Source organism: Mesoplodon densirostris, chromosome 5 (assembly GCF_025265405.1).
Source record: "Mesoplodon densirostris isolate mMesDen1 chromosome 5, mMesDen1 primary haplotype, whole genome shotgun sequence".
Lineage (NCBI taxonomy): Eukaryota > Metazoa > Chordata > Mammalia > Artiodactyla > Ziphiidae > Mesoplodon > Mesoplodon densirostris.
The window spans coordinates 117,654,607-117,667,785 of record NC_082665.1 but is presented as its reverse complement, the minus strand read 5'-3'; the positions used below and the strand labels follow the sequence as shown (position 1 = coordinate 117,667,785).

Genomic DNA, 13,179 nt, shown 5'->3' with positions numbered 1-13,179 from the left:
GAAATTGAAACTGTGATTAAATATCTTCCAACAAACAAAAGTCCAGGACCAGATGTCTTCACAGATGAATTCTATCAAACATTTAGAGAAGAGCTAACACCCAACCTTCTCAAACTCTTCCAAAAAATTGCAGAGGGAGGAACACTCCCAAACTCATTCTATGATGCCACCATCACCCTGATACCAAAACCAGACAAAGATACTACAAAAAAAGAAAATTACAGACCAATATCACGAATATAGGTGCAAAAGTTCTCAACAAAATACTAGCAAACAGAATCCAACAGCACATTAAAAGGATCACACACCATGATCAATTGGTATTTATCCCAGGGATGCAAGGATTCTTCAGTATATGCAAATCAATCCGTGTGATACACCATATTAACAAATTGAAGAATAAAAACTATATGATCATCTCAATAGATGCAGAGAAAGCTTTTCACAAAATTCAACACCCATTCATGATAAAACTCTCCAGAAAGTGGGCTTAGGGCGAAACTACCTCAACATAATAAAGGCCATATATGACAAACCCACAGCAAACATCATTCTCAATGGTGAAAAACTGAAAGCATTTCCTCTAAGATCAGGAACAAGACAAGGATGTCCACTCTCACCACTATTATTCAACATAGTTTTGGAAGTCCTAGCCACAGCAAACAGAGAAGAAGAATACAAATTGGAAAAGAAGAAATAAAATTGTCACTGTTTTCAGATGACATGATAATGTACTAGAGAATACTAAAGATGCCACCAGAAAACTACTAGAGTTAATCAATGAATGTGGTAAAGTTGCAGGATACAAAATTAATGCACAGAAATCTCTTGCATTCCTATACACTAATGATGAAAAATCTGAAAGGGAAATTAAGGAAACACTGCCAATTACCATTGTAACAAAAAGAATAAAATACCTAGGAATAAACCTCCCTAGGGAGACAAAAGACCTGTATGCAGAAAACTATAAGACACTGATGAAAGAAATTAAAGATGATACCAACAGATGGAGAGATATACCAGGTTCTTGGATTGGAAGAATCAATATTGTGAAAATGACTCTACTACCCAAAGCAATCTACAGATTCAATGCAATCCCTATCAAATTACCAATGGCATTTTTTACGGAACTTGAACAAAAAATTTTAAAATTTGTACGGAGACACAAAAGACCCTGAATAGCCAAAGCAAACAGTCTTGAGGGAAAACAGCGGAGCTGGAGGAATCAGACTCCCTGACTTCAGACTATACTACAAAGCTACAGTAATCAAGACAATATGGTACTGGCACAAAAAGAGAAATATAGATCAATGGAACAAGACGGAAAGCCCAGAGATAAACCCACGCACCTATAGTCAACTAATCTATGACAAAGGAGGCAAGGATATACAATGGAGAAAAGACAGTCTCTTCAGTAAGTGGTGAAATTAGAACGCTCCCTAACACCATACACAAAAATAAACTCAAACTGGATTAGAGGCCTAAATGTAAGAGCGAACACTATAAAACTCTTAGAGGAAAACATAGGAAGAACACTGTTTGACATAAATCACAGCAAGATCTTTTTTGATCCACCTTCTAGAGTAATGGAAATAAAAACAAAAATAAACAAATGGGACCTAATGAAACTTAAAATCTTTTGCACAGTAAAGGAAACCACAAACAAGACGAAAAGACAACCCTCAGAATGTGAGAAAATATTTGCAAACGAATCAACGAACAAAGGATAAATCTCCAAAATATATAAACAGTTCATACATCTCAATATTAAAAAAAAAACAACCCAGTCCAAAAATGGGCAGAAGACCTAAATAGACATTTCTCCAAAGAAGACATACAGATGGTCAAGAAGCACATGAAAAGATGCTCAACATCACTAATTATTAGAGAAATGCAAATCAAAGCTACAATGAGGTATCACCTCACACCAGTTAGAATGGGCATCATCAGAATATCTACAAACAACAAATGCTGGAGAGGGTGTGGATAAAAGGGAACCCTCTTGCACTGTTGGTGGGAATGTAAATTGATACAGCCACTATGGAGAACACTATGGAGGTTCTTTAAAAAACTAAAAATAGAATTACCATATGACCCAGCAATCCCACTACTGGGCATATACCCAGAGAAAACCATAATTCAAAAAGCACATGCACCCCAATGTTCATTGCAGCACTATTCACAATAGCCAGATCATGGAAGCCACCTAAATGCCCATCGACAGATGAATGGATAAAGAAGATGTGGTACATATGTACAATGGAATATTATTCAGTCATAAAAAGGAATGAAATTGGGTCATTTGTTGAGATGTGGATGGATCTAGAGACTGTCATACAGAGTGAAGTAAGTCAGAACGAGAAAAACAAATATCGTATATTAATGCATATATGTGGAACCTAGAAAAATGGTACAGATGAACCAGTTTGCAGGGCAGAAATAGAGACACAGATGCAGAGAACAAACGTATGGACATGTGGGGTGGTGGTGGTGGTGGTGTAAATTGGGAGATTGGGATTGACATATATACACTGATGTGTATAAAATGGATGACTAAAAAGAACTGCTGTATAAAAAATTTTTTAATTAAGAAAAAGACCCACACTTCCACTGAAGGGGGGCCGGGCTCGATCCCTGGTCAGGGAATTAAGATCCCACATGCTGTGTGACGTGGCCAAAAAAAAAAAAAAAAAGATATCATACTCAGTGGAAGCACTGAAAGCATTCTTTTGAGGATCAGAATAAGGGAAGGATACCCATATTGACCACTTTGATTTAAATTTGAAGTTGAAGACCCTAGTTAGTGTACTAAGAAAAAGAGAAGATGTAAGAACTGGAAAGTAAGATTTTAAAAAACGCTGTCGGGGCTTCCCTGGTGGCGCAGTGATTGAGAGTCCGCCTGCCAATGCAGGGGACACGGGTTCGTGCCCTGGTCCGGGAAGATCCCACATGCCGCAGAGCGGCTGGGCCCGTGAGCCGTGGCTGCTGAGCCTGCGCGTCCGGAGCCTCTGCTCCCTAGCGGGAGAGGCCACAGCAGTGAGGGGCCCGTGTATCGCAAAAAAAAAAAAACAAAAAACAAAAAACGCTGTCATTGGCAGATAAGGTTGAGAATGCTGGAAACCCAAAAGAATACATGATGAATTATTAGAATTAATGAGAAATTTAGCAAGTTTGCTGGATACAAAACCAATGTGCAAAAGTCAATTCTATTGCTAAACACTAGCAACAACTAGAAAATATAATCTTAAAAGTCTACCATTTATAAGACATAAAAAAATATAGAGTACCCAGTACTAATATCAAAAAAGTATATGAAGTTTATAAGGAAAATGTCAAGATTTTTAAAAATTTTATTGAAGTATAGTGGATTTACAATGTGTTTATTTCTGCTGTACAGCAAAGTGATTCAGTTATACACATATATATTCTTTTTCATATTCTTTTCCATTATGGTTTATCACAGGATATTGAATATAGTTCCCTGTTTTATACAATAGGACCTTGTTGTTTATCCATCCTATATATAATAGTTTGCATTTGCTAATACCAAATTCCCAATCCTTTCGTCCCCCACCCACCCCTTTGGCAACCATAAGTCTGTTCTCTGTCTGTGAGTCTGTTTCTCTTTTGTAGATATGTTCATTTCTATTTTAGATTCCACACATAAGTAATATCATATGATATTTGTCTTTCTCTTTCTGACTTACTTCACTTAGTATGATAATCTCTAGGTCCATCCATGTTGCTGCAAGTAGCATTATTTCATTCTTCTTTATGGCAGAGTAATGTTCCATTGTATATATATATCACATCTTCTTTATCCATTCATCTGTTGATGGACATTATTTTGTTTCCATGTCTTGGCTATTGTGAATAGTGCTGCTATGAACATTGGGGTGCATGTATCTTTTTGAATTATAGTTTTGTCTGGATATATGCCCAGGATTGGGATTGCTGGATCATATCGTAACTCTGTTTTTAACTTTTTGAGGGACCTCCATACTGTTCTCCACAGTGGCTGCACCAACTTACATTCCCATCAACAGCATAGAAGGGTTCTCTTTTCTCCACAGCTTCTCCTACATTTATTATTTGTAGACTTTTTAATGATGGCCATTCTGCCTGATGTGAGGTGATACCTCATTGTAGTTTTGATTTGCATTTCCCTAATAATTAGTGATGATGACCATCTTTTCATGTGCCTGTTGGCCATGTATGTCTTCTTTGGAGAAATGTCTAGAAATGTGAAGATTTTATTGAAAGATTTAAATTTTTGGATTGGAAATTGTTTTATGGATATTTTCAATTGTGCATGTTTAAAGAAAATTAAAATTATGAAACAATTCCTTTTAACCCAGAGAAGCATTGGTTCAAAATCTGAAATATATAGTCCCCTGAATTTTGGTATAACGAGGCACTTCCTAGGAGCCATGAAGTGGCTTGTGTACTAATCTAGCACCTTTGGATAGTTTTTGTTTGTATGAGCCATGCAGCCAATACCCATCCATTTGCTATTCCCAGTTCTTTGGGGGAGCTGGTCCCTAGAGAGCCACATCTCCTTATTGGCTGCTAACCATTCTGCAGTCAAGAAACTTCATCAAGTTCTAGAAGCCTCTTCTCACTTGTAATTGGAGTTTTGTTGTGAAAGTTAAATTTTGTGATGCCCATAAAATGTTTAGTGCATGGTAAGAGCTCAATTAATAGCTAATTACGTCTTTAAAAATATTCTAGAGGGACTTCCCTGGTGGTCCAGTGGGTAAGACTCCATGCTCCCAATGCAGGGGGTCTGGAGTTGAATCCTGGTCAGGGAACTAGATCCCACATGCATGCCACAACTAAGAGTATGCTTGCTGCAATGAAGATCCCACGTGCTGCAACGAAGATCCCACATGCTTCAACAAAGACCCGGTGCAGCCAAAATAAATAAATAAATAAATAAATCTTCTAGGGACTTCCCTGGTGGTCCAGTAGTAAAGAATCTGCCTTCCAATGCAGGGGACGTGGGTTAAATCCCTGGTCAGGGAACTAAGATCCCACATGCCACGGTGCAACTAAGCCTGCGCACTACAACTACTGAGCTCACGTGCCTCAACTAGAGCCCACGTGCTACAAACTACACAGCCCATGTGCTCTGGAGCCCGTGCACCACAACTAGAGAAGAGAAAACCCGCAGGCCACAACTAGAAAGAAGCCCACACACTACAACGGAGAGCCTGCGTGCTGCAACGAAAGATCCCACATGCCTCAATGAAGATCCTGTGTGCCACAACGCAGCCAAAAATAAATAATAAATAAATCTTTAAAAAATCTTCTACTGGACAAACTTAGGGCAACCAAATGATAACCGAATAAAGTATGGAAAAAAGGTTCTTCACTGAGCAATGGATCTATATAAATGTCAATGTCTTAGTCTAAAGAAATGTCAGAATTATAAACAGGAGGTATCATTTATACAGTTGGGCATTGTGGACATGATAGAACTGAGTTATACAAGTCACTTTTGCTTCCAAATAGGATGTAGTAGGTTGCAGCAGGACAATGTGCCTGCTACAACAACCTTAAAAAATGCAGAATAAGTTAAAAACATCATATTTAAAATATATTAGAGAACTGTGAAATGACTAAGACTTTTTACCTTATTTTACATAAACTAAAGTTCCAGAGAGGGGAGGGCCCCTCTGAGGTGAATTGATAATCAGTGGCTGTTTTCTTTTGTGGAAACATTTGCTGGTTCTAGTTACAGGCTGAGGATCAGTCTTAACCTAGGCAGAGGTTGTCTACTGGGGCAAAGAAAACCCAGAGGAACTTTTGGTGGTCACGTGGGACTATTGGGGAAGTTTGAAAACCAGAAGAGCCTCAGTGCATGGCTGATTTTCTGCGTGGGGCATTTGCTGTGTTCAAGACTTCCTTGGGAGGCTGTGGACCTGGGTCAAAACTTTTTAAAAGTTAGAGGGACATGGCCTCCTCAAACACATGGCTGCTCTCTCCCTCGAAACATTTCTCATGTTTTGAAGCTGAATAGTTGGAGGTGAAAAAGCTAAGCTCAATGTCTCTAAAGAACTGAACTGAATAGTACTATAGTATTTCAGGTCTGAGGAGATATACCCCTGAGGAACATGGATGAACCAGAAGTGGAATGAGTCTAAGTAAGAAGGCAACCTTGCCAAGACCCAGCTCGATCCCTAATTAGATTGTGATTATCAGACCCTCACTCTATCAACCTAATGGAGGGAAGGGGGAACTCTCACTGGGAGATGATATCATGTGGTGGCTCACTCTACAGTTCTTTTATACACACTATCTGGCACAGAAGAAAACATTACCAAGTCTGTGAAGAAGCAGGAAAACATAATAATCAAAAGAGAAAAATGAACCATTGAACTGGACCAACAGATGATTAAAATATTGAAGTTAGCAGACAAAGAACGAAAAACAAAAAAAACTGATGAATAAGATAAAGAAAACAGAGGAAAAGATGAACAAAATGGATGAAAAGATGGAGACTTTCAATGCATAACGAATCTATTTAAAAAATTATAAAAACAAATCAAATTCTAAAATTGAAAATACAATATTAAAAATTAAGAACACTGCACAGATTTGATAACAGACTGGAGATTATAGAAGAGAGAATTAGTAAACTCAAAAACAGGTCAATAGAAAACATTCAAACTGAAACGTCAAGAGACAAAAAAAAGATGATACAAAGTATAAAGCATATGGTGAACAAGGTCAAATAATCTTACATATGTAATTGGACTCCCAGAGGAACAGAGATAAGAGAATGGAGCAAAAACAATAGTCGAAGAGATAATGGCTGAGAATTTCCCCAAACTGATGAAAGATGTCAACCCACACATCACAGAAGCTCAGGGAAGCCCAGGCCAGATAAATAAAAGGAAAACCACAGTAGGTAACAAAATAGTCAAATCAACAACAAAGAGAAAATATTAAAAAGCAGCTAGAACTTTCTCTTTGTGCAGCTGTCTCTACACTGGGGACTCTTTCCTCTGAACTCTAGCTGCTTTGGCGTCTTCTCCTCAACACAAGGAGACCACCAGACTCCTCTTGGTGTCCCCTACCTGTGACTGTCCTGGAGACTCCTGCCAGGCAGTAAACTGGTGCATTTGGGGGGGGGCTCACCCCATTTATTGTCCATCTCTCAGGGATCACCATTCTTTTTTGCCTTATGTCAAATGTTTTTTAAATGTTGTTTCAGGGACTTCCCTAGTGGTCCAGTGGCTAAGACTCCGCACTCCCAATACAGGGGGCCCGGGTTCAATCTCTGGTCAGGGAACTAGACCCCACATGCCACAACTAAGGGTTCACATGCCGCAACTAAAGATCCCGCATACTCCAACTAAAAGATTCTGCATGCTCCAACTAAAAGGTCCCACATGCCGCAACGAAGATCTTGCATGCCGCAACTAAGACCTGGTGCATCCAAATAAATAAATAAACAGCTATTAAAAAATAAATAAATGTTTCATATTTCTTGTCTGGTTTTTTAGTTGTTTCAGTTGGAAGGGTAATATCTGATTTCTTATTCCATCTTGGCTGGAAGTGGAAATCTCAAAAAGATTTACTTTTAAACTGAGGAAATGTGCCAAGCTGAGCTTACACATATGCTATTAAAACTCAATAACTACAGCAATTGTTTATAAGGAAGGCCAAGAAAAGCTTTTGTTTGTAAAGGACTACTTTATCACTGACATTGGTTAGAATTTGCTGACACGTGTGGTGATTAAAAGCAAACCACACTGTAGTCGGTTTTATTATTTTTTTAACCTTCCTTACAGTCAATGCACACCCATATTGCTTGTACCTGGGGCACAATGCTCCCAGCACCCCACCCTTGGTATTCCATAGTATACATCTCCACTCTATTCCAAAAATCTATTACGGCGAAAATTGAATTCATCTTCCACAATAAATCTGGTATTATATTTTCCACCTGTCAGGATATCGTATTAAAATTATGTATGTCTCCCCACAATTAGACTGAGGGCTTGCAAGAGAAATATTACTTCATGTTCACATTAAAAAAAAATGCTTGTTGAAAGAATCGTGCTTTAACATATCAGACTGAAGTCACTTTCCTCTTTGTTCAGAAAGAGAATAATAGATTTATTGCACAGACTTACTAAGCACTTGTAGGCCAGTCACTACTTGGTGCTGGCTGGGGCTACAATGGTGAATAAGACCAGGTTCTGCCCTCCTGGGGAAGTGCTCTCAGTTGAGGAGAGGCGGGTCAGAGATATAGAGGCACATCGCAATGCCAAGGGGAAAGATCACCATGGAAAAACCAGAGAAGAAAAGCTTGGGCCAGGCCTCAAAGTGCAGCCAGAGCAGGAATGTGGTCCTTCGCTTTTGACCAAAGGGAAAAGGGATTAGTGGAGGGAGACGCCGTATAGTAGCTGCGGTTTGCCTTAGCCATCTGGGGGTTAAAAACTTGAGAGCAGGCTGTAAGGAAGTCTCAAACCCGTTCTGCAATGTTCGGATCAGAGTTTCTACAATCCTCACGCGCCACGAGGAAAAAGCCGGGTCCGCGACCAAAAGCGGAGTCCCGACGCCAGGGGCGCGCATCGTCAGAAAGCCGTTACGGGAGGGTGGGGGAGCGTGCGCTGCCGGAAGTGGAGGGAAGGCGGGGCCACGCCCCCAGCCCCGAGCCCTCGCTTCCCTCCCCCGCCCCCTGCATGCGGCGCGGGCGGGGCTGAGGCGGAAGGGCACCGAAGGAGGTGACGTTGTAAGTGAGCGCCGGCTTCTCGGCAGTGGCTCCAGAGGAAGCTCGGCGGCCGTGGCCGCTGTAAGCAGGCCGGACGTCTGCTGGCTGACGGGTTTTCCCCTAAAGCTGGCGAAGGCGGGGCTGTAGTCCGAACTGCCGCAGTATCTGGACCCACGGCGGGGCAGGTGCCGGCAGCGAGGGACGTAGGTAAGCGGGAGCCCGGGTGTCAAATACGGCGAATGACTGACGGACCAGGCTGGCTGGCCATTCTCGCGCCAGTGCGCGCCAGCTCAGCACCCTGGCCTGGAGGCCTCGAGCGCTGCTCTTCCCCCACCGCCGAACCAGAGGCAGTGGATTTCTCCCCGGGCGCTCTTGTGCCTTTCTGGGGGCGGGGAAGGAGCTCGTCCCGAGGGACCAGTGTCCCCTTTTTTTCGCCAGTCCGAGCTGTACAACGCAGAAGCGGAGAGGGCTAGCGCCCCCGGCCGCTCCTCCTGAAGCCGGGGGAATCTTTGAGCGGAAGAGCTGCTGGTAGAGGTCCTCTGGCTCCTGCCGTCTTGGGTTTTATTTGTTCGGACAGTTCTGCTTCCTTCCTGCCTTTGGTTCCATCCTCACACTCCTGGGACCCTGTTCTAGTGAACGGATATGGCACAATTGAACATTTGGGCGGTGGGAAGCCTGTTTTTCCCTTCTGTTTATGCTAGGCAGTATCAACCCCCGTTACAGTGTATGACCACTCTTTTGGGGGAGGAGGGGTGCGGAGAGGATGTCGGAGATAAGGGTTTTGGACTTGGAGTTCGAAAAGCTGAATTGAAATCCTGGCCTGCCACTTGGTGGTGGCTTTAATCTTGTGTAGACATTTTTAACCCATGTAAAGTGGAACTTTCTTATACCTGTATAAATTAGTTGGGAGAATTAAATGAAATGAAGAAAGCAGAACGTTAATCATGAAATATTCTGGGAATCAGGTTAAAGTCGGTTCAGGAGTACCCAGGACGCTTAATGGTAGGTTCTTAATTATGTCTTTTACCCAGAATAACTACGCTTGGTATGGAGAAGGGTGCCAGAAGAGATACTAGGATCTTGTGGTTAAAAGCTAACTGCAGTCTCTGCTTTGGGTCGGGCAGCATTAGAAAGAAATCAGTTCCTCCTAGTCACCCAGAGGTCTCATGCTTATTGATTACACATTACTGGTGAATGAGGGATGACCTAAATCAGTTTTGCTTCTTGCTCAGTATGTCTAGTGGGCCCTTTCTAGGAGAAAAGCTGGGAGGGGCTTCATTCACACCTTGGCCCGCTTTAGAAGGAATTCTTTGCACGTTTCTGAGGACTCCTCCCTCTGCTTCTAAAGCATTTCATGTTAATTGAAAATGTTCAGAGAATAAACATAAGGACTTGAATCCTTTGAGTGGCTGAACATTACAGTTCTAAGTTAATATGAGGAGATACCTTTCTCTGTATTGGTGAGAGACCATTCCCTGCTCTGAAATTTAAGTAGACCCTAAGAGAAGTGTTTGGGGAGGGGAGAAGGGAGATGCAATCAGTGACTTGAGTGAGTAGCACCTGTTCTTACAGTTGCTTGGTCAGACAAATTAAGGGTACTTACCTTCCCTCATTGGAGTGTGATGATGCTCAGTGAAGCATGATGAAGTGCAATCTTCAGTTCCTTTGACACAGAATTGTCAGTTTGGAATTTTAAGTCATGGATACGGAAGGGACCTTGAGAGTCATCTCATCCAGTGGTTCCAAAACCTGCAGGGACATCAGAATCTGTTGGGGAATTAAAACAAAACCCCAGATGCCCAGACGCTACCTTAATAGATCTGAAATGGGACCCGGGTATTTGCGATTTTTAAAAAGCTTTTCAGGTGATATTCACCGTTTGAAAATGGAGACTTTAGTTTATAAACAGGCTCAGAGAGGTGAAATGTCAATTAGTTTGTTGCCTATGCCTTTTAAATTTCTTTCTCTTTTTCTTCCTTTCCTTAACAAATAACCTTACTTGAATCAATAGTACTATTTCAGGTTTTGTAGCTCTGAGAGCACAGAAGGGGAAAAAAGTCATTTGTCAGTAGCTCTGTGTAATTCTGTTTTCATAGTTCCCTATGCAGTTAGACTCCTTAATGCTCTTTAATGAAAGTATTAGATTTTACAGTAAAATTTTTTACTAAATGTTGCTTAGGGTTTTTTTGTTGTTGTTGGCAGAATTGTATAAAGACCATATCACTTTATAAATCAGTTTCTTAGTAGACTTTTATGCCAAGCCTTCATAAACCATGGAAGAATTCCAGTTAAAGAATATTTTTGCTTTTGTTCTGGCTTGTCATAAACTCACTGTACTGTCCACAGGTTTCTCTCCACCACCATCCCCCACAATCCTGGTATGCATGACCTCTTACTTTGTATCACTAGCCAGCTTCCTATGGAACTCAATTTGAGAACTGTTAGTGAAGCCCTATAACGTCTCTAATTGCCTTATAAACACCTGATTTAACTAGAGGCTCTTGGTATTGCCTTAAGCTTGCCCTTGAATTTTTAGTCCCTTTTTCTTTTTTGGTTAATTGTACCGTGCCACTGATTTAAAGAATTGATAGATATCTAGAAAGGATCAACTGATAAGGAAGTAACAGTGCCTCATATGTATTTTTCTTGCCCATTATAGTGAAAATGTCGTGATTTTTTTAGGGGGGTGGTTAATATTTTCAGCATTCTTAAGGTAATAGATCATCAGGCAGAATTGAACATTCTCTTTTGGGGAGATATATTCATTAGCAAATTATTCTTTGAATAAGAATCACTGAAACGATGAAAAGGCTGCGTTAGTAGAGCCAGAAATGGACTGTACATCACAAATCTTCTAAAGGAAGATGCTGAATTATTTTCTTTTTAAAAATGACCCTGTTTATAGCATGTTAACTTCCTACAACCAGATGACACAGGGCATTCTGAATTCACTGATTAACAAAGCCATGTTAACAGAGAGGTAATCTATAAATTCAGAATCTAGAGAGACATATGGTATGTGTTTAAGATGAAAAACCAAGTCACTGAGTCTCTATTTTTTTGGGGGGGGGCAAGCCGTGTGGCATGTGGGATCATAGTTCCCTGACCAGGGATTGAACCTGAGCCCCCTGCATTGGAAGCGTGGAGTCTTAACCACTAGACCACCAGAGAAGTCCCTCTAAATTTTTAAATTTTGTCTGAAATACCTTAATTCTGAAGCCTAAAAATTGTTGAATTTCAGATTCTGACAGAATACACTTTTCAAGTAGAGGTATTGAGAAAGGATAAATGGGAACCCAGGGTTCACAATTTTAATGTAAACTGATATTACGGATTTAACATAGAAACAAAGGCAGAGGGGGGGTAGTGACAACTTGAAGACCCAGTGAGAAGTGGAGTTTAGAAGTCACTTGCTGCTCCTTGACGCAGTCTTCTGTGTCTGTAAGGACTTGAGACCAAAATTGGATATTTAACTTAATCTACTTTATGTGTGGTAGCTGAATGTACCTATCACCAGTAGGTACCATAAATGTACAAGTCTCCAGTTCTCAATCTGGACCTTTTTATGGTTCATTCATGTCCTCTGATGCCAATGGGCAATATTTTTTATTTTTGTTTTGTTTTTAATCTTGTTTCCTACTACAAACCATTCATTCTGTCTCATTTTTGGGGGGGCGGATAACCTCTCCCCTGTTTATTCACTACACAGCAGCTATTCTCATTACTGTCTTATTACCTACAGGAGAAAGAACTTTTTCATAGTGATGCTTGAGTTAATCTGTACAGTGGTTGCACTGCAAAATTTTACTCAAATAAATATTGGACCCCTCAAGGATTGTTCAGACTTCAGGCTGTCCTAGGGTCAGTGAGTATCTAATAAGAGTTGAAAGCTCACTCTGTTTCCCTTGTGTGTGTGTTTTATCTTTTTTTTTAAATCCATATTTACTATGGTCTTTATTTTATTATTATTATGACTTTTTGACCACACCCCATGGCTATGGGATCTTAGTTCCCCGACCAGGGATTGAACCTTGGCCCTCAGCAGTGAAAGCGTGGAGTCCCAACCACTGGGCCACCAAGGAATTCCCTATTTTATCTTTGAAGGAATGTTGGTATTTGGTGAACACATAACAGTATGGCAGAGAATACAGGGGCAGAAATGTTAAGGGACCCCATGTGAAGGTTGCTTTTAATTTTAATTACATGTACTCTGAGTTCATGCTTGGGATATGTTGATTTTAGGGTACTCTGGCTGGACTCTTATTGGAGAACCTTCAACAGTATTATCTTTGTCTTTTTTCTTTGGCTAGGTAGATTTCCCAAAGAAGAATCTTCAGCTCTCCTGCTTGGAGCTTATAAGCTGGGTTGTCAACAGTCTTGTAGCTAAACTGGGGGAAATGGTAGAGGTCTTAGCATTCAGTATGTAAACACTCATGTTCATTTAACTCAACTAT

General features: G+C 40.8%; 1 protein-coding gene across 4 annotated transcripts in view; it reads left to right on the top strand.

Annotated features, from left to right (window-relative positions):
• Positions 1 to 8,772: 8,772 nt before the first annotated feature.
• SENP5 (SUMO specific peptidase 5) overlaps positions 8,773 to 13,179 on the top strand; it is a 42,639-nt gene continuing 38,232 nt past the window's right edge. For all 4 annotated transcript variants that reach the window (XM_060099347.1, XM_060099345.1, XM_060099344.1 and 1 more), the window contains exon 1: positions 8,773 to 8,932. The gene's annotated coding sequence lies outside the window, so the exon portion shown is untranslated. The remainder of the gene's footprint in view (positions 8,933 to 13,179) is intronic.